This window comes from Triticum aestivum, chromosome 7A (assembly GCF_018294505.1).
Source record: "Triticum aestivum cultivar Chinese Spring chromosome 7A, IWGSC CS RefSeq v2.1, whole genome shotgun sequence".
NCBI classification, from domain to species: domain Eukaryota; kingdom Viridiplantae; phylum Streptophyta; class Magnoliopsida; order Poales; family Poaceae; genus Triticum; species Triticum aestivum.
The window spans coordinates 181,881,510-181,904,832 of NC_057812.1; positions in this window are offsets into that span (position 1 = coordinate 181,881,510).

The following is a 23,323-nucleotide window of genomic DNA, read 5'->3' on the forward strand; positions in this document are numbered from 1 at the left end:
CAGAGCGGCTATCCGACTAGCAAGAGTGAACGCTGCACGCCACCCACGCAAAAAACGTCCGGGAAGAAAAATGGATCGGGCAATCCGGCCATTTCCTTTACAAGTATCTACTCGGTTGAATTTGCTCCCAGACTCTGAGTACTGCACACTCCACTTCGCGGCCCACTCTCAGCCACAGACCGCAGAGCGGCTGTCCGGCAAGCAAGTGCACAAGCCAAAAAGCGGAGGGAACACGAAAAAGATTAAGGGGGCTCGGACGAAACCAAGTCGGCACCCTCCGCATAAAACTTGCAATGCTAAAAGCAAACATTAGATATATCTGTGTGCACTAACTTTGTCTTTTTCATGATCATTTCCATGAACACTTACCAAAAAACCTCCGCCCAACTTTGCCAAGTTGCCCGGAGGCTTGGGGGCTACTGTCGGAGTAATTGGACACGGATACCCCGAAGACGGAGAGACAATAAATCAAGACATCGGGGCTAGCAAAGCCCCTCAGTCCAACCGCCCGACCGCTCCTGCCAGCTCCCCGTCCGACTGCTCTGCCCGACCGGCTGCCGGCTGCCGACTGCGTCAACCAATCGGCTGCCGACTGCGTCAACCAGCCGGCTGCCGACTGCTGCCCGAAGTCAACCGCCGACACCGACAAGACGGTCATACCGCAACGTCATCTACAGTGTATCTGTCCATGGGCACTGTTTTATAAAGTGCACCAGGGACAAGGAGGCATGCATGTCACATACACATCTCTCATGGGCATGGTGTCCCATGCCCACTTTCCCCCCACGCCACTACCTAGCTTAGGTAGTAAGCTAGCTCACCTATATATAAGGCACCCATCCATCCATCCACCACACACATAGCATTCCGCATGCACTTGGTCGGCCACAAGGCCACTCACGCATGCATGCTCAGGCACATGCAGCCACTAGCTCATATGCATATATACCAAGTCAGATGCCTATGGCACTGACTCCAGATACAGCTCCAGGAGCACTTTGTACTGCCAACCCAGATATATATCCAAACATGCAGGAGTAGGGGTATTATCTCTCCGGAGAGCCCCGAACCTGGGTAAACTACCGTGTGCTATTCGCATACCCGCTCCCGGGCCTATCAGCAGCAGTCTTGCCCTCACACGAAGCCACCTTGTGGCATATGTCACCCTACACCCCCCCGTGAGAACACCACGACCTTCGGAGTCCCGGATGTGATCATGGACATGACGAGGAGTCTCAAAATGGTCGATACATAAAGATTGATATATTGGACCGCTGTATTCGGACACCGGAAGTGTTCCGGATAGTTTCGGAGAAAACCAGAGTGCTAGAGGGGTTATCGGAACCCTCGGGGGAAGTATTGGGCCTTAGTGGGCCTGAGGGGAGAGAGAGGGCTGCAGCCCAGGAGATGGCGCTCCCCCTCCCATGAGGAGTCCGAATTGGACTGGGGGAGGGGCGCGACCCCTCTTTCCCTCTCCCTCTCCCTCTCTTTCCTTCCCCCTTCCCCCTTCCTAGTAGGTGAGGGAGTCCTGGACTAAGGGGTCCTCGGGCGTCCGGCCTGTTATCCATGGGCCGGACTGATGGGCTGTGAAGACATGAAGGCCGAAGACCGCACCGTGTCCGGATTAGACTCTACTTGGTGTGGAAGGCAAGCTTGGCGACTGAAGATTCCTTCTTATGTAACCGACTCCATGTAAACCCTAGATCCCCTCGGTGTCTATGTAAACTGAAGGGAATAGTCCGGAAAGAACAACACATATACTCATTACCATATTCATAGGCTAGACTTCTAGGGTTTAGCCATTACGATCTCGTGGTAGATCAACTCTTGTAACACTCATATTCATCAAGATCAATCAAGCAGGAAGTATGGTATTACCTCCATAGAGAGGGCCCAAACCTGGGTAAACATCATGTCCCCAATCTCCTATTACCATCGATCCTAGACGCTTAGTTCGGGACCCCCTACCCGAGATCTGCCGGTTTTGACACCGACATTGGTGCTTTCATTGAGAGTTCCACTATGCCGTCAACAAAAGGTTTGATGGCCCCTTTAATCGTCAATAACAACGATGTCCAAAGAGGAACCTTCCTCCCCGGACAGATCTTCATATTCGGCGGCTTTGTACTGTGGGCCAAATCGCTTAGCCATCTGGAGCAGATCGACAGCTACGCCCCTGGCCATCAGGTCAGATTCGGGAGCTTGAATTACATTGCGGACGTCCGTGGAGACTTGATCTTCGACGGATTCGAGACCGCGGCAACCGCTCCCCATCGCCCTGATGAACATGGCTTAAACCTTTCATCAGGATGCATCTAGGAGATAGCTCCCGTAGTAGCTCCGGTCTCAAATCCGGAGCAGTTCAAGTCGTCCGAAGATGGGAAGTTCAACCCCATCATGGGGACTACCGATTCCACGGCGCTGGAGCCACACGCAGATTCCACTTCGTACGGTATCTACATCAATGGAACCCTGGACTCGCCTCCGATGTCAAGCTCCGAACCCTACGAGCCCGTGTACACCGAACTTGATCGGTTATCGATCTTCAAGTTCAGCGCCGCAGATGTCTTCCAACACTCGCCCATGGGCGACATACTAAACTCGCTAAAAAACCTATCCCTGGCGGAGGACCTGTCTCCGAACTATGTTCGGTTCGAACTTACGGCGAACGACGAAGAATTTTGCTCCCCACCCACCACCCACTTCATAGCCACTGTTGAAGATGTAACCAACATGCTCGATCCCCGCTCCGAAGACATCGACGGTGTGGACAATGATGAGGGGCAAGGCCAGAGCTTACTACCCGCTAGACACGGGATAAGCACTTCTTGGTATGGCGTGTGTATGATAGACACACCTTACGGTGCTCTCGATGATGAGAAGATGGATCCGGTCGAGGAGAAACCATCTGGTACACAGCTTGGACACCGGCGCTCTAGGCCTCATCGCCCAAGAAAAAACAATGCCAGCACCAGAGTAGACGATACTCCGGACAACAAAGACCCTGTTGAGGTAGAACCCGAGAAGGAGGAATAGGAAGGCGGGCAAGACAGCCTTGATGAACAGGCCACATGTGGGGACTCGGAGGACAACAATTATCTCCCCCTCTCCGAGGAAGAGGAGATCCTCGGCAAAGAGGATTTTATCGTGCCAAAGGTACCTCTCGAGCAGGAGCGCTTTAAACGCCGGCTTATAGCCACTGCAAGGAGCTTAAGAAAGAAGCAGTTGCAGCTTCAAGCAAGCCAAGACTTGCTCAATGATAGATGGACCGAGGTCTTGGCCGCCAAAGAATACGGCCTTAGCAGCCCAGACAAAAGCCACCCCAAGAGTAGGTGGCTCGCTCAATACGATGGCAGGACGATGGAGCCCATACCACCATCAAACAATGTGGCGGGCCGACCACAGTTCAGCCCAGATAAAGCAGCAGCCCAAGCAGAGCACCATACCAACCCATCCGGCTGTCATAACAAAACAGCTCCAGGGAACACTCGCCTATTCGGACACTACAGAGCTGACCATGCCTGGTCCGAGCACCGTAAACGGAGCCCGTCGGAGGTACTTCATAGTGTGACCCAACATAGAGGAGCCACACACCCCCTCTACTTCAGTGACGAAGTAATGGAACACGAATTTCCAGACAAGTTTAAACACATTAACATTGAATCATACGATGGGACAACAAACCCCGCGGTATGGATCGAGGATTACCTCCTCCATATCCACATGGCCCGCGGAGACGACCTCCATGCCATTAAATACCTACCCCTCAAACTTAAAGGGCTAGCTCGGTACTGGATAAATAGTTTGGTAGAAAATTCTATTGGCAACTGGCAAGATTTGGAAGACGCCTTTCGAGACAACTTCTAGGGAACATATGTCCGGCCATTATGCGCTGATGACTTAAGTCACATTGTCCAGGAGCCCGGCGAGTCAGCTAGGGAGCTCTGGACCAGGTTCTTAGTAAAAAAAGAACCAAATTGACGACTGTCCGGACGCAGAAGCCCCCACGGCCTTCAAACATAGCGTCCGGGATGAATGGCTCACGCGTCACCTCGGCCAAGAAGGACCCAAATCCATGACAGCCCTTACCGCTCTAATGAACTGCTTCTGCGTGGGAGAAGACAACTGGCTTGCTCGTAAAAGCAACGATGCCAGCGGCCCGGGCACTTCCGAAATCCAAGATGGCAACGGCAGGCCACGACGAACCGAACACAACAGTCACACATCACTACACACTCAAGATACCATGGGAATCGGCGGAAGCACAATACGGACAACCCTACAAGCATTCCAGTGATGTTTTTATATATTTTTTCTCATTTTTTCTGTATCATCCTTAAACAATAGGTGACCAACTGGACAGCATCCACAGCGGACTCTATCGGCGTTCGGATCCATACACTCACCTAAGGGGCTACTTCCGTTAAGGATCCCCCCTCCCCGAGGATGGGCAACGCAGACGTGCGACAGGAGGTCCAAAATTACTTTTTGTAGACCGCACTCTTTATTCCGAGCCTGTATTATGCCCTTTTTCCTATGATCCCGACAACGAGCATGTTGAATAGCCGGGTCTGTGGTTTCTCTTTTTATATACATATATATACATAAATTTATCACTGGCACATCGCTCCGTTCTTAGTAAGCCTCACCTGAACCGATCTCTCATACTCTTTCAACAATAAAGTACGGCCTCAACGGCTGCTCTGTGATACACCTCGGGATACCCTGCCAGGGGCTCGGCATGGGAACGAATGAGCTGCCAGTAAAAGTCCGAACAGCTCTATAGCGTACTTCGGTGTCGCAAGTTTGGCCTTATATGCATCAGCTCCGAATCATTGTCTTGGGTCAATAGTTGGGTTGCCCGGCTCCTGTGTTTGCTACCCTACATTCCGCTCTATCAGCTAGGGTAGTAAAGGGAGAACTACTGCGATTGTGCCCTGGCCTAGACCGGATGAGCACCTCAGTAAAGAAAGCCGAAAACTGACTGTCATGATGCGGCGAGAGCTGGTCAACCACTTGACGACTTATTGGAATCTTTAGCGATTCTCCGTGTAATACGAGGGATCTTTTTCAGATCATATATGTAAGGCACCACATGTCACATACACACCAGGGGCTATGTCGTAGCCCCACCATAAAACTCCTATGGTTAAGTGAAAGTGTTAACGTCTTATAGTCCTATTTCCTGCTTCGCCGCATTATCACCTCCTTCATGGACCAAGACGTTGGATAAAGAGTGATTAAATGCTTTTCCGAACACCCCCATACTTCCTACGAGGGGGCTGAAGCCGACGACTGGAAAACTTTCAGATTATATTAAAATGACCGCACATGAGGAATTCAAGCTTTTCGAGCAAAACATAAATAGATTAACTATAAAGTTGTCTTTTACAATCATCATACACCTCACTCGAACATTATGTTTTTTGAGCATTGACCCTATATCAAGCGGGCGGCATCCCGGATGTCTTCAAGATAACTCTCCAGTTCCGGATGGCCCCTGCCTTCAGGCAGACTCTTTGTGGCGACGTCGATGGCCTTCATCTTTCCCCAGAATGTCTTGACTCAGACAGGGGCCATCCGTGCACCTTCAATGCACACCGATCGCTTCGCAGCATCGATTCGCGGCACCACGTTGACAAGCTTCTGCACCAAACCGAAATAGCTACTCGGCGCAGGCTCGGTTGGACACAGCCGGATTATAACAACCTTCATGGCAGCGCCAGATACCCTATGAAGTTCGGCCCATTGGGACATCTATTCATTGAGCAGCAGCGAGCGCTTCAACGCACCGAACTGTGACCAAAAAAGCTTCTCCATTGCATATCCAGCTCGCGCTTGGTAATACCGCGCTGCATCGGAAGAACTCTTCGGCAAGTCCAAATACTCACCCGGAGAACTCCACACTTGGTTCAGCTGAGCATAGTCCGGGTCGCCGAACTTAGTCTGCAGCAGAAAAGGCTTTCCAGCCACTATCTCTTTCGCCTGTCGAACCTCCTCATGGAGTGCTCTGGACTCTGATCGCGCTTCTCTTGCCTCCTGTCGGGCCTTGTCCAGTTCAGCCGTTAAGGCCTTATTCTCCGTCTCAAGAAATTCGCAGCGGCCAGTAGCATTCTCCAAAGCGAGTGTCATCGTGGATACCTTCTCCTCACCCTAGCATCACGCAGCTTGTTTGGCCTTCAGTTCAATCGATGCTCCTTCAGCAGCAGCATCACTAAACCGGGCCCGCTCCTTGGCCCGGATTAGCTCCACCCGAAGAACCTCCACCATGGCAGCACCATCTGCATTTCATGCACATTCCATATAAAGCTCTTGCCCGTGTCAAGCACACTGGTGTCAAGAATGCTCGAAGTACATACCTTGCGAGTCGTCAAGACGCCTGTTGATCAATGCAACGTCATCCTCCGTAATATCCAGCTTTCACTGCAGTTCGGCCACTTCCGTATTCCGGACAGCTACAGGAGGGGAAGCAGCATGTATTTCAAATTAACCCAAGGTTAATACCTGAGTATATCTCTTTGATCCTCTGATCGCCTCTTTCGGAAGACAATCCGAGTCTCAGGGGCTACTGCATATACAACAGGTGCATTCTGCCAATAAAATCCAATTGACAAAGCTACATCACAAACCTCAAAACCTCTTAGAAGGCTCATGAAGGCCTCGTCCAATCCACTCTTCGCGGATAGAACCCTTTTGACCACCGTAGCCATCAAGGTATGGTGCTCTTCTGAAATGGATGCTCGTCGTAGCAAGCCCGTCAGCATGTCCGGCGCTCCTGGGTCTTCGGAAACCGCCGCCGGAGTATGACATTCATGTGAAGGAACCCGCTTACTTGCCTCCAGAATCGTCTTCAGCTATAAATCGGATGGTTCGGGGACGCCGGTCTTGATCCCGGAACCCCGAGTGATAGAGGCACCGCCTTCGGGTAACACCTTCTTCGCTTCCTGTACTACTTGGTGTTCAGGAGAAGCCCGTCGGGACGATACCTCGGTATCATCTCTCCTATTGGGCAATGTGGCCAGAGAAGGCGTGTCACTCTCCATCATCTCCGGAAAAAGATCTCCCAAGGAGGAGGACGATTGAGAAGCACGAGGCGTTAACCTGTGTGGACGAACATATATCAAACGATTACTTCACTAATAGGAAAAGAATGAGGTTCTTTTAAAGTATCCCAGCCTCGCTTACGGTCTGCCTCGAGGTTCGTCCTCGTTATCAAACTCTACGGCTGCCTCGCTGGCCCGGCCCAAGCCGCTCGACGATAGTGTTTTTCATATCTTGGTAGGATTCCCCTCCTGATCTTCGGAGGCGACCCTCTTCTTGCCCTGGAGGGCCCCCTCTACACTCTTGCCCTTGGGCAAAAGGATTTCGGTTTCCCTAAATGCAGCCACATGGTACGGTGTCAGGATCAGCATTCTCGTCAGCAGGTTGGTCGCAGGGCCTTCGGGAAGAGGCGCCGGACACCAGATGAGCACCGCTTTCTTTATCCAGCCCTGTACAGGGACGAATTGTTTAGTATCTTGTTAAGACATGCCTGAATGGAAGGCGCTCGGATATCAAGTACTTACCAAAGTGTCTGGATTATTGCAGTCAAGGCCAATGTCTTCGGTGGTGTCCGGCCATTGCTCTCATTCCCCGAAATATAATTTCCACATTCCTTCATGTGTAGTGCCGAAGAAGTGATGTAGAGTCCACCGCCCTTCTGGGTTAAACTCCCACATACGAAGAGGCCGCTGCTGACATGGCAGGATCCGGCGGACTAGCATTATTTGAACGACGTTCACAAGATTGATGCCCTTCTCAGTAAGGCTTCGGATGCGACTTTGCAGAGTCTGCACTTCATTGACGGATCCCCAGTCCAATCCATTACTGACCCACGAAGCGAGCTGAATTGGAGGGCCGGGCTGGAACGCAGGTGTAGCCGCCCACTTGGGGCCTCGCGGCTCGTTGATATAAAACCACCCCTGCTGTCATATGTCAGAAGATTTGGTGAAAGATCCTTCAGGCCAAACCGCGCCAGCCAGCTTGCCTATTACGACGCTGCTGCACTCTGCCTGCTCCTCCTCTGCCACCTGGGGCCTCACATCAAAGGTCTTGAGCCACAAACCAAAGTGCGGAGGAGTCCGGAGTAAGGCCTCACATGTGACGATAAATGTCGAGATGAGGAGAACAGAGTCCGGGGCCAGATCATGAAAATCTAGCCCATAGTAAAACATGAGCCCCGGGACGAAGGGCTTAAGCGCGAACCCTAGCCCGTGAAGGAAGTGGGATACAAATACTACCCTCTCGCCAGATCTGGGGGCCGGTATGACTTGCCCTTGCGCTGGAAGCCGATGAAAGATTTCCAGGATCAGATACCTCTCTACGCAGAGCTTCGCAATATCCTCCTCTGTGACAGAAGAATCCACCCACCGGCCCTGACGGTTGGATCTGGACTAGGGCTGGTGGTGATTGGAACCCGAGGGTTGGAACTTGGGGTGGCTGGGATTGAGGAAGGAGCAAGTGCAAGTGGAGAAGACGAGACTGGGTCTCTATATAAAGGCCCCGAACATTGGGCATCTCCCCCAGGGTCTCTAAACTTACCTATCACCAAGGAGTTGTACCCAGGGGATGGTTGGGTTACCCATGCCTGCATTAATGAAAATCCCGTAAAAAAGGGGCACGATCCCTGCCTTGATGGGACGTGCCAGTAAAACCGCGCCCCGAGAAGTGGGGCGGCTCGCTAGCCTACGGTTGGAAATAGTAATCGGGCAGGCATGATACGATGTCGTGAACAGTTATTAACAAGTTGGGCTCGTGGGGTATGATATTCTTTGCCATTATATACACAGGTCCGGATATATTTACTTCATTCAAAGACTATTCTGGAGTTCGGAAGGAGGGAACCCGCCTTGCAATGCCGAAGACAAATCTGCATGCCGGACCCCTCGTCAATGAAGCCAGGTTCAGGGGCTACTGAGGGAGTCCTGGACTAAGGAGTCCTCGGGCGTCCGCCCTGTTATCCATGGGCCGGACTGATGGGCTGTGAAGACATGAAGGCCGAAGACCGCACCGTATCCGGATTGTACTCTACTTGCCGTGGAAGGCAAGCTTGGCGACCGAAGATTCCTTCTTATGTAACCGACTCCATGTAAACCCTAGATCCCTTCGGTGTCTATATAAACCGAAGGGAATAGTCTAGAAAGAACAACACATATCCTCATTACCATATTCATAGGCTAGACTTCTAGGGTTTAGCCATTACGATCTCATGGTAGATCAACTCTTGTAACACTCATATTCATCAAGATCAATCAAGCAGGAAGTAGGGTATTACCTCCATAGAGAGGGCCCAAACCTGGGTAAACATCGTGTCCCCCGTCTCCTGTTACCATCGATCCTAGACGCACAATTCGGGACCCCCTACCCGAGATCCGCCGGTTTTGACACCGACAGTAGGACTAGGAAAGGATGAATCCTACTCCTACTAGGAGGAGGATTCCTCCTCTCCTTGGGTGCACCAAGGCCGGCCGGCCTCCCCTTGCTCCTTTATATACGGGGGCGGGGGAGCACCCAAAGACACACAAGTTGATTGTTCCAAGCCGTGTGTGGTGCCCCCCTCCACCATAAACCACCTCGATCATATCGTAGCAGTGCTTAGGCAAAGTCTTGCGTCGGTAGCAACATCATCACCGTCATCACGCCGTCGTGCTGAGGGAACTCTCTCATGAAGCTCTGGTGGATCGAAGTTTGTGGTATGTCATCAAACTGAACGTGTGCTGAACTCAGAGGTGACGTGCGTTCGGTACTTGGATCGGTCGGATCGTGAAGACGTACGACTACATCAACCGCGTTCTCATAACGCTTCCGCTTACGGTCTACGAGGGTACGTGGACGATACTCTCCCCTCTCGTTGGTATGCACCACCATGATCTTGCGTGTGCGTAGGAATTTTTTTGAAATTACTACGTTCCCCAACAGTGGCATCCGAGCCAGGTTTATGCATACATGTTATATGCAGGAGTAGAACACAAAGGAGTTGTGGGCGTGGGTATATGCATACTGCTTGCCGTCACTAGTTGATTCTTGATTCAGCGGCATTGTTGGATGAAGCGGCCCAGACCGACATTACGAGTACGCTTACGCGAGACTGGTTCTACCGACGTGCTTCGCACACAGGTGGCTAGTGGGTGTCTGTTTCTCCAGCTTTAGTTGAATCGGATTCAATGAATAGGGTTCTTTCTAAAGATCAAAAAGCAATCACTATACCGCATTGTGGTTTTTGATGCGTAGGTAAGAACGGTTCTTGCTCAGCCCGTAGCAGCCACGTAAAACTTGCAACAACAAAGTAGAGGATGTCTAACTTGTTTTTGCGGGGAATTTTGTGATGTGATATGGTCAAGACATGATGCTAAATTTTATTGTATGAGATGATCATGTTTTGTAACACAGTTATCGGCAACTGGCAGGAGCCATGTGATACAATCGCCACGTAATTGCTCTATTTATCACTAAATGGTAGCGATAGTCATGGAGGCAATAGTTGGCGTGATGACAATGATGCTTCGATGAAGATCAAGGTGTCAAGCCGGTGACGATGGTGATCATGACGGTGCTTTATATATGGAGATCACAAGCATAAGATGATGATGGCCATATCATATCACTTATATTGATTGCATGTGATGTTTATCTTTTATGCATCTTATTTTGCTTAGATCAACGGTAGCATTATAAGATGATCTCTCACTAAATTTCAAGGTATAAGTGTTCTCCTTGAGTATGCACCGTTGTGAAAGTTCGTCATGCCGAGACACCACGTGATGATCGGGTGTGATAAGCTCTACATTCACATACAATGGGTGCAAGCCATTTTTGCACACGCAGAATACTCGGGTTAAACTTGACGAGCCTAGCATATGCAGATATGGCCTCGGAACACCGAGATCGAAAGGTCGAGCATGAGTCATATAGTAGATATGATCAACATAGTGATGTTCACCATTGAAAACTACTCCATCTCACGTGATGATCGGACATGGTTCAGTTGATATGGATCACGTGATCACTTAGATGATTAGAGGGATGTCTGTCTAAGTGGGAGTTCTTTAGTAATATGATTAATTGAACATCAATTTATCATGAACTTAGTACCTGATAGTATTTTGCATGTCTATGTTGTTGTAGATAGATGGCCTGTGATGTTGTTTTGTTGAATTTTAATGCGTTCCTTGAGAAAGCAAAGTTGAAAGATGATGGTAGCAATTACATGGACTGGGTCCATAACTTGAGGATTATCCTCATTGGTGCACAGAAGAATTACGTCCTGGAAGCACCGCTAGGTGCCAAACCCGCTGCGGGAGCAACGCTAGATGTTATGAATCTCTGGCAGAGCAAAGCAGATGACTACTCGATAGTTCAGTGTGCCGTGCTTTACGGCTTAGAACCGGGACTTCAACGACATTTTGAACGTCATGGAGCATATGAGATGTTCCAGGAGTTAAAGTTAATATTTCAAGCAAATGCCCGGATTGAGAGATATGAAGTCTCCAATAAGTTCTACAGCTGCAAGATGGAGGAGAGTAGTTCTGTCAGTGAACATATACTCAGAATGTCTGGGTACCATAACCACTTGAATCAACTGGGAGTTAATCTTCCTATTGATAGTGTCATTGACAGAGTTCTTCAATCACTACCACCAAGCTACAAGAGCTTCGTGATGAACTATAATATGCAAGGGATGGATAAGACGATTCCCGAGCTCTTCGCAATGCTAAAGGCTGTGGAGGTAGAAATCAAGAAGGAGCATCAAGTGTTGATGGCCAACAAGACCACCAGTTTCAAGAAAAAGGGTAAAGGGAAGAAGGGGAACTTCAATAAGAACAGCAAGCAAGTTGTTGCTCAAGTAAAGAAGCCCAAGTCTGGACCTAAACCTGAGACTGAGTGCTTCTACTACAAAGGGACTGGTAACTGGAAGCGGAACTGCCCCAAGTATTTTGCGGATAAGAAGGATAGCAAGGTGAACAAAGGTATATGTGATATACATGTTATTGATGTGTACCTTACTAATGCTCACAGTAGCACCTGGGTATTTGATACTGGTTCTGTTGCTAATATTTGCAACTCGAAACAGGGGCTATGGATTAAGCGAAGATTGGCTAAGGACGAGGTGACAATGAGCGTGGGAAATGGTTCCAGAGTCGATGTGATCGCGGTCGGCACACTACCTCTACATCTACCTTTGGGATTAGTTTTAGACCTGAATAATTGTTATTTGGTGCCAGCGTTGATCATGAACATTATATCTGGATCTTGTTTAATGCGATATAGTTATTCATTTAAATATGAGAATAATGGTTGTTCTATTTATATGAGTAATATCTTTTATGGTCATGCACCCTTGAAGAGTGGTCTATTTTTGCTGAATCTCGATAGTAGTGATACACATATTCATAATATTGAAGCTAAAAGATGCAGAGCTAATAATGATAGTGCAACTTATTTGTGGCACTGCCGTTTAGGTCATATAGGTGTAAAGCGCATGAAGAAACTCCATTCTAAAGGACTTTTGGAATCACTTGGTTATGAATCACTTGGTACTTGCGAACCATGCCTCATGGGCAAGATGACTAAAACGCCATTCTCCGGAACTATGGAGCGAGCAACAGATTTGTTGGAAATCATACATACTGATGTGTGTGGTCCGATGAATATTGAGGCTCGTGGCGAGTATCGTTATTTTCTCACCTTCACACATGATTTGAGCAGATATGGGTATATCTACTTGATGAAACATAAGTCTGAAACATTTGAAAAGTTCACAGAATTTCAGAGTGAAGTGGAAAATCATCGTAACAAGAAAATAAAGTTTCTACGATCTGATCATGGAGGAGAATATTTGAGTTACGAGTTTGGTCTTCATTTGAAACAATGCGGAATAGTTTCACAACTCACGCCATCCAGAACACCGCAGCGTAATGGTGTATCTGAACGTCGTAATCGTACTTTACTAGATATGGTACGATCTATGATGTCTCTTACTGATTTACCTCTATCATTTTGGGGTTATGCTTTAGAGACGGTTGCATTCACGTTAAATAGGGCACCATCTAAATCCGTTGAGACGACACCTTATGAACTGTGGTTTGGCACAAAACCAAAGTTATCGTTTCTTAAAATTTGGGGTTGCGATGCTTATGTGAAAAAGCTTCAACCTGATAAGCTCGAACCCAAATCAGAGAACTGTGTCTTCATAGGATACCAAAGGAGACTGTTGGGTACACCTTCTATCACAGATCCGAAGGCAAGACATTCGTTGCTAAGAATGGATCCTTTCTAGAGAAGGAGTTTCTATCGAAAGAAGTGAGTGGGAGGAAAGTAGAACTTGATGAGGTAATTATACCTTCTCCCTTATTGGAATGTAGTTCATCACAGAAATCTGTTCATGTGACTCCTACACCAAATAGTGAGGAAGCTAATGATGAAGATCATGTAACTTCATATCAAGTTACTACTGAACCTCGTAGGTCAACCAGAATAAGATCCACACCAGAGTGGTACGGTAATCCTGTTCTGGAGATCATGTTACTTGACCATGACGAACCTACGAACTATGAGGAAGTGATGAAGAGCCCAGATTCCGCAAAATGGCTTGAGGCCATGAAATCTGAGATGGGATACATGTATGAGAACAAAGTGTGGACTTTGGTTGACTTGCCTGATGATCGGCTAGCCATCAAGAATAAATGGATCTTCAAGAAGAAGACTGATGCTAACGGTAATGTTACTGTCTACAAATCTCGACTGGTTGCAAAAGGTTTTCGACAAGTTCAAGGAGTTGACTATGATGAGACCTTCTCAACCGTAGTGATGCTTAAGTCCGTCTGAATCATGTTAGCAATTGCCGCATTTTATGATTATGAAATTTGGCAAATGGATGTAAAGACTGCATTTCTTGAATGGATTTCTGCAAGAAGAGTTGTATATGATGCAACCTGAAGGTTCTATTGATCCAAAGGGCGCTAACAAAGTATGCAAGCTCCAGCGATCCATCTATGGACTGGTGCAAGCATCTCGGAGTTGGAATAAACATTTTTATAGTGTTTTCAAAGCATATGGTTTTATACAGACTTTTGGAGAAGCCGTTATTTACAAGAAAGTGAGTGGGAGCTCTGTAGCATTTCTAATATTATATGTGGATGACATATTGCTGATTGGAAATGATATAGAATTTCTAGATGGCATAAAAGGATACTTGAATAAGAGTTTTCAATGAATGACCTCGGTGAAGCTGCTTATATATTGGGCATCAAAATCTATAGAGATAGATCAAGATGCTTAATTGGACTTTCACAAAGCACATACCTTGATAAAGTTTTCAAGAAGTTCAAAATGGATCAAGCAAAGAAAGGGTTCTTGCCTGTGTTACAAGGTGTGAAGTTGAGTCAGACTCAATGCCTGACCAGTGCAGAAGATAGAGAGAAGATGAAAGATGTTCCCTATGCTTCAGCTATAGGCCCTATCATGTATGCAATGATGTGTACCACACCTGATGTGTGCCTTGCTATTAGTTTAGCAGGGAGGTACCAAAGTAATCCAGGAGTGGATCACTAGACAACGGTCAAGAACATCCTAAAATACCTGAAAAGGACTAAGGATATGTTTCTCATTTATGGAGGTGACAAAGAGCTCGTCATAAATGGTTACGTCGATGCAAGCTTTGACACTGATCCGGATGACTCTAAGTCACAAACCGGATACGTATTTTTATTGAACGGTGGAGCTGTCAGTTGGTGTGGTTCTAAGCAAAGCGTCGTGGTGGGATCTATGTGTGAAGCGGAGTACATAGCTGCTTCAGAAGCAACAAATGAACGAGTCTGGATGAAGGAGTTCATATCCGATCTCGGTGTCATACCTAGTGCATCGGGTCCAATGAAAATCTTTTGTGACAATACTGGTGCAATTGCCTTGGCAAAGGAATCCAGATTTCACAAAAGAACCAAGCACATCAAGAGACGCTTCAATTCCATCCGCGATCAAGTCAAGGAAGGAGACATAGAGATTTGCAAGATGCATACGGATCTGAATGTTGCAGAACCATAGACTAAGCCTCTCTCACGAGAAAAACATGATCAGCACCAAGACTCCATGGGTGTTAGAATCATTACTGTGTAATCTAGATTATTGACTCTAGTGCAAGTAGGAGACTGAAGGAAATATGCCCTAGAGGCAATAATAAAGTTGTTATTTATATTTCCTTATATCATGATAAATGTTTATTATTCATGCTAGAATTGTATTAACCGGAAACTTAGTACATGTGTGAATACATAGACAAACAGAGTGTCACTAGTTTGCATCTACCTGACTAGCTCGTTGAATCAATGATGGTTATGTTTCCTAACAATAGACATGAGTTGTCATTTGATTAACGGGATCACATCATTAGAGAATGATGCAATTATCTTGACCCATTCCATTAGCCTAGCACGATGATCATTTAGTTTGTTGCTATTGCTTTCTTCATGACTTATACATGTTCCTATGATTGAGATTATGCAACTCCCGAGTACCGGAGGAACACTTTGTGTGCTACCAAACGTGACAACGTAACTAGGTGATTATAAAGGTGCTCTATAGGTGTCTCCGATGGTACTTGTTGAGTTGGCATAGATCGAGATTAGGATTTGTCACTCCGATTGTCGGAGAGGTATCTCTGGGCCCTCTCGGTAATACACATCACTATAAGCCTTGCAAGCATTGTGACTAATGAGTTAGTTGCGGGATGATGTATTACGGAACGAGTAAGGAGACTTGCCGGTAACGAGATTGAACTAGGTATGAGGATACCGACGATCGAATTTCGGGCAAGTAACATACCGATGACAAAGGGAACAACGTATGTTGTTATGCGGTTTGACCGATAAAGATCTTCGTAGAATATGTAGGAACCAATATGAGCATCCAGGTTACGCTATTGGTTATTGACCGGAGACGAGTCCCGGTCATGTCTACATAGTTCTCGAACCTGTAGGGTCCGCACGCTTAACGTTCGATGATGATCGGTATTATGAGTTTATGTGTTTTGATGTACTAAAGGTAGTTGGGAGTCCCAGATGTGATGACGGACATGACGAGGAGTCTCGAAATGGTCGACACATAAAGATTGATATATTGGACGGCTATATTCAGACACCGGAAGTTTTCCAGATAGTTTCGGAGAAAACCGGAGTGCCAGAGGGGTTACCGGAACCCCCCAGGGAAGTATTGGGCCTTAGTGGGCCTGAGGGGAGAGAGAGGGCAGCAGCCCAGGAGATGGCGCGCCCCCTCCCATGAGGAGTCCGAATTGGACTAGGGGAGGGGGCGCGGCCCCTCTTTCCCTCTCCCTCTCCCTCTCTTTCCTTCCCCCTTCCCCTTCCTGGTAGGACTAGGAAAGGATGAATCCTACTCCTACTAGGAGGAGGATTCCTCCTCTCCTTGGGGCGCACCAAGGCAGGCCGGCCTCCCCCTTGCTCCTTTATATACGGGGGGGCACCCAAAGACACACAAGTTGATTGTTCCAAGCCGTGTGCGGTGCCCCCCCCCCCCACCATAATCCACCTCAATCATATTGTAGCGGTGCTTAGGCAAAGCCCTGCGTCGGTAGCAACATCATCACCTTCATCACGCCATCGTGCTGACGGAACTCTCTCGTGAAGCTCTACTAGATCGGAGTTCGTGGGACGTCATCGAGCTGAACGTGTGCTGAACTCAGAGGTGCCGTGCGTTCGATACTTGGATCGGTCGGATCGTGAAGACGTACGACTACATCAACCGCGTTCTCATAACGCTTCCGCTTACGGTCTATGAGGGTACGTGGACGATACTATTCCCTCTCGTTGCTATGCATCACCATGATCTTGCGTGTGCGTAGAATTTTTTTTGAAATTACTACGTTCCCCAACAGTGGCATCCGAGCCAGGTTTACGCGTAGATGTTATATGCATGAGTAGAACACAAAGGATTTGTGGGCGTGGGTATATACATATTGCTTGCCGACACTAGTTGATTCTTGATTCAGCAGCATTGTTGGATGAAGCGGCCTAGACCGACATTACGCGTACGATTACGCAAGACTGGTTCTACCGCCATGCTTCGCACACAGGTGGCTAGTGGGTGTCTGTATCTCTAGATTTACTTGAATCGGATTGAATGAACAAGGTTCTTTCTGAAGATCAAAAGGCAATCACTATACCGCGTTGTGGTTTTTGATGCGTAGGTAAGAACGATTCTTGCTCAGCCCGTAGCAGCCACGTAAAACTTGCAACAACAAAGTAGAGGACGTCTAACTTATTTTTGTAGGGCATGTTGTGATGTGATATGGTCAAGACATGATGCTAAATTTTATTGTATGAGATGATCATGTTTTGTAACACGGTTATCGGCAACTGGCAGGAGCCATATGGTTGTCGCTTTATTGTATGAAATACAATCGCCATGTAATTGCTTTACTTTATCACTAAACGGTAGCGATAGTCGTGGAGGCAATAGTTGGCGTGATGACAATGATGCTTTGATGAAGATCAAGGTGTCAAGCCGGTGACGATGGTGATCATGACGGTGCTTTGGAGATGGAGATCACAGGCACAAGATGATGATGGCCATATCATATCACTTATATTGATTGCATGTCATGTTATCTTTTATGCATCTTATTTTCCTTAGATCAACGGTAGCATTATAAGATGATCTCTCACTAAATTTCAATGTATAAGTGTTCTCCCTGAGTATGCACTGTTGCGAAATTTCGTCGTGCCGAGACCACGTGATGATCGGGTGTGATAAGGTCTACATTCACATACAACGGGTGCAAGCCAGTTTTGCACATGCAGAATACTCGGTTTAAACTTGACGAGCCTAGCATATGCAGATATGGCCTCGGAACACTGGTACCGAAAGGTCGAGCGTGAATCATATAGTAGATATGATCAACATAGTGATGTCACCATTGAAAACTACTCCATCTCACGTGATGATCGGACATGGTTCAGTTGATATGGATCACGTGATCACTTAGATGATTAGAGGGATGTCTGTCTAAGTGGGAGTTCTTTAGTAATATGATTAACTGAACTTGAATTTATCCTGAACTTAGTACATCATAGTATTTTGCATATCTATGTTGTTGTATATAGATGGCCTGTGCTGTTGTTCCGTTGAATTTTAATGTGTTCCTTGAGAAACCAAAGTTGAAAGATGATGGTAGAAATTACATGGACTCGGTCTATAACTTGAGGATTATCGTCATTGCTGCACAGAAGAATTACCTCCTGGAAGCACCGCTGGGTGCCAAACCCGCTGCGGGAGCAACACCAGATGTTATGAATGTCTCGCGGAGCAAAGCTGATGACTACTCGATAGTTCAGTGTGCCATGCTTTACGGCTTAGAACCGGGACTTCAACGATGTTTTGAACGTCATGGAGCATATGAGATGTTCCAGGAGTTGAAGTTAATATTTCAAGAAAATGCCCAGATTGAGAGATATTAAGTCTCCAATAAGTTCTACAGCTGCAAGATGGAGGATAATAGTTTTGTCAGTGAACATATACTCAGAATGTCTGGGTACCATAACCACTTGACTCAACTGGGAGTTAATCTTCCTGTTGATAGTGTCATTGACAGAGTTCTTCAATCACTACCACATGGCTACAGGAGCTTCGTGATGAACTATAATATGCAAGGGATGGATAAGACGATTCCCGAGCTCTTCGCAATGCTAAAGGCTGTGGAGGTAGAAATTAAGAAGGCGCATCAAGTGTTGATGGTCGACAAGACCACCAGTTTCAAGAAAAAGGGTAAAGGGAAGAAGGGGAACTTCAAGAAGAACGGCAAGCAAGTTGCTTCTCAAGTAAAGAAGCCCAAGTCTGGACCTAAACCTGAGACTGAGTGCTTCTACTACAAAGGGACTGGTCACTGGAAGCAGAACTACCCCAAGTATTTGGCGGATAAGAAGGATAGCAAGGTGAACAAAGCTATATGTGATATACATGTTATTGATGTGTACCTCACTAATGCTTGCAGTAGCACCTGGGTATTTGAGACTGGTTCTGTTGCTAATATTTGCAACTCGAAATAGGGGCTATGGATTAAGCGAACATTGGCTAAGGACGAGGTGACAATGAGCGTGGGAAATGGTTCCAGAGTCGATGTGATCGCGGTCGGCACGCTACCTCTACATCTACCTTCGGGATTAGTTTTAGACCTGAATAATTGTTATTTGGTGCCAGCGTTGATCATGAACATTATATCTGGATCTTGTTTAATGCGATATAGTTATTCATTTAAATATGAGAATAATGGTTGTTCTATTTATATGAGTAATATCTTTTATGGTCATGCACCCTTGAAGAGTGGTCTATTTTTGCTGAATCTCGATAGTAGTGATACACATATTCATAATATTGAAGCTAAAAGATGCAGAGCTAATAATGATAGTGCAACTTATTTGTGGCACTGCCGTTTAGGTCATATAGGTGTAAAGCGCATGAAGAAACTCCATTCTAAAGGACTTTTGGAATCACTTGGTTATGAATCACTTGGTACTTGCGAACCATGCCTCATGGGCAAGATGACTAAAACGCCATTCTCCGGAACTATGGAGCGAGCAACAGATTTGTTGGAAATCATACATACTGATGTGTGTGGTCCGATGAATATTGAGGCTCGTGGCGAGTATCGTTATTTTCTCACCTTCACACATGATTTGAGCAGATATGGGTATATCTACTTGATGAAACATAAGTCTGAAACATTTGAAAAGTTCACAGAATTTCAGAGTGAAGTGGAAAATCATCGTAACAAGAAAATAAAGTTTCTACGATCTGATCGTGGAGGAGAATATTTGAGTTACGAGTTTGGTCTTCATTTGAAACAATGCGGAATAGTTTCGCAACTCACGCCACCCGGAACACCACAGCGCAATGGTGTGTCCGAACGTCATAATCGTACTTACTAGATATGGTACACCTTCTATCACAGATCCAAAGGCAAGACATTCGTTGCTAAGAATGGATCCTTTCTAGAGAAGGAGTTTCTATCGAAAGAAGTGAGTGGGAGGAAAGTAGAACTTGATGAGGTAACTGTACCTGCTCCCTTATTGGAAAGTAGTTCATCATAGAAATCTGTTCCTATGACTCCTACACCAATTAGTGAGGAAGCTAATGATGAAGATCATGTAACTTCAGATCAAGTTACTACCGAACCTCGTAGGTTAACCAGAATAAGATCCACACCAAAGTGGTACGGTAATCCTTTTCTGGAGGTCATGTTACTTGACCATGACGAACCTAAGCACTATGAGGAAGCGATGACGAGCCCAGATTCCGCAAAATGGCTTGAGGCCATGAAATCTGAGATGGGATCCATGTATGAGAACAAATTATGGACTTTGGTTGACTTGCCCGATAATCGGCTAGCCATCGAGAATAAATGGATCTTCAAGTAGAAGAGTGACGCTGACAGTAAAGTTACTGTCTACAAAACTCGACTTGTTGCAAAAGGTTTTCAACAAGTTCAAGGAGTTGACTACGATGAGACCTTCTCACCCGTAGCGATGCTTAAGTCCGTCTGAATCATGTTAGCAATTGCCACATTTTATGATTATGAAATTTGGCAAATGGATGTAAAGACTGCATTCCTGAATGGATTTCTAGAAGAAGAGTTGTATATGATGCAACCTGACAGTATTATCGATCTAGAGGGCGCTAACAAAGTATGCAAGCTCCAGCGATCCATCTATGGACTGGTGCAAGCATCTGGAGTTGGAATAAACGTTTTGATAGTGTGATCAAAGCATATGGTTTTATACAGACTTTTGGAGAAGCCTGTATTTACAAGAAAGTGAGTGGGAGCTATGTAGCATTTCTAATATTATATGTGGATCACATGTTGCTGATTGGAAATGATATAGAATTTCTGGGTAGCTATCGGTGTCAAAACCGGCGGATCTCGAGTAGGGGGTCCCAAACTGTGCGTCTAGGCGGATGGTAACAGGAGGCAGGGGACACGAAGTTTTACCCAGGTTCGGGCCCTCTTGATGGAGGTAAAACCCTATGTCCTGCTTGATTAATATTGATGATATGGGTAGTACAAGAGTAGATCTACCACGAGATCAAAGATGCTAAACCCTAGAAGCTAGCCTATGGTATGATTGTGTGTCATCCTACGGACTAAAACCCTCCGGTTTATATAGACACTGGAGAGGGCTAGGGTTACACAAGGTCGGTTACAAAAGAAGAGATATGCATATCCGTATCTTCATAGTCTAACAGTCCGGCCAAAGAATATAGTCTGGCTGTCCGGAGACCCCCTAGTCCAGGACTCCCTTAGTAGCCCCTGAACCAGGCTTCAATGACGATGAGTCCAGCGCGCAGTATTGTCTTCGGCATTGCAAGGCGGGTTCCTCCTCCGAATACATCACGGAAGAATTTGAACACAAGGATAGTGTCCGACCCTGCAAAATAAGTTCCACATACTACCATAGAGAAAATAATATTTCCACAAATCTAATCTGCTGACACGTTTCGGCAACACGACATTATGCCATGGCCCGGTAATTATTCGAACCATTTTTCTTCAACCAGCTCCACACATAACGTGAGGCGGTTTCTTGACACATCTTGTCAAAGCAGAGATCGTGTTCCCCTAATTACGGGATTCTCATCAATACGGTCGTGGGTAACCCAACCGTATCTAGGACTCCTAGATTATAGGCAAGTCCCAAACGGCTATGGAGAGGACGCTTGATATTCACCCTCTTTATAAAGGGACAAGACTTTTACTTTTTCCCTCTCGTGCTCAATCGAATCCTTCCCCCGCCTCGAGTTCTAACACCCAAAGCCCAGGTCAGGTGCTCCGGACCTTCATTCATGTCCGGATCTAGCCTTCAAGGCCGGTGGATGCCGTCCTCCATTACGAAAGAAGATATCGAGAAGTTGAGGGAGGCCAGATACCTGACCGCCGAGGTTTCGCATCGGGCTGCCCGCCCAAGGGCAGGTTGTCCCTACTCCTGAACCCAACGAAGACGTCGTGTTCATCTCCCACTTCCTCCAAGGTCTAGGCCTCACTCTGGATCCCTTCGTTAGGGGGCTGATGTTTTATTATGGGCTAGATTTCCACGATCTAGCCCCAGACTCCTTTCTCCACATCTCAGCATTTATTGTTGTATGTGAGGCTTTCCTCCGCATTACCCCTCACTTCGGCCTGTGGCTCAGGACCTTTGACGTGAAGCCGAAGATGGTCGAGGGGCAGCATGTAGCGTGCGGAGGCGCATTAATAAGCCAGACCGCTAGAGCTCCATGGCCAAAGGGTTCTATTCCAGAGGTGTCCGGATTATGGCAACGGGAGTGGTTTTACATCACAGCTCCCTGAAGTGCCAAGTGGGCGGCTGCCCCTGCTTTCCACTCAGGCCCTCCACCACAACTGATGTCATGGATTAGCAGAGGGCTATGCTGGGGTCCAGCCAAGGACGTGCATGTACTGCAGAGCTGCATTCAAGGTCTCTTCGAAGGAGATTTTAGTTTGATTATGGTGATGCATGTCATGCTGGTTCGACGAATCCAGCCATGCAAACGCCGGCCCCTTCGCATGTGGGAGTTCAACCCAAAAGGACCGCGCGCTATTCAGAATTTCCTCGGCCTGACGCACGAGGAGATGTATAGATCATTCTTCGGACCCCAGATAGACTGTCCGGATACTACCGAGGACGTGGGCCTGAGCAGCAACCACACCACCGACCAAGTAAGCTATCCTCTAGCCGAACACACCGCCTTTCATTTATCATGACGTTATTCTGAGGAATCGCTCTTTGACCAGGACTGGATAACAAAGGCAAAGATGATCCGGTGTTCGGCCCCCTTCCGAAAGGCTTGGAGAATCTGGTACTAGAAAAGATGCTTGAGCTAGCACCTTGCCCGGAGCCCTCACAGGAAGATAAAGGGGGGAATAAAGGAGGAGAAAGCGGGCCTCCACCGCTACCCATTCTGACCGAGGGAACGGGCGCCTCCATGAGGGAGGATAACCAAGGGGAGGAATCTGGCATTCTCTCACCCCGGGGAAGGAAGAGGACTACCCCTGAAGATCCAGAAACCAAGGTTTCCAAACGGGAGAAGAAGTCTCCACCAGAGGGTCCTGCCTTGGAGGGTGCTCTTTCCGCGTGGGGATCTGCCTTCTAACGAGCCATAAGTAATAAAAAAGTTCTTTAATAGTGAGGATATACTACTTTACCTCTGAGGAAAATAACCGAAGCATTTGTCTTGCAGTTCGGATCTTAGCCCTTCTCAGCAGAGCTCGTCTTTGAGGGATCTTCTT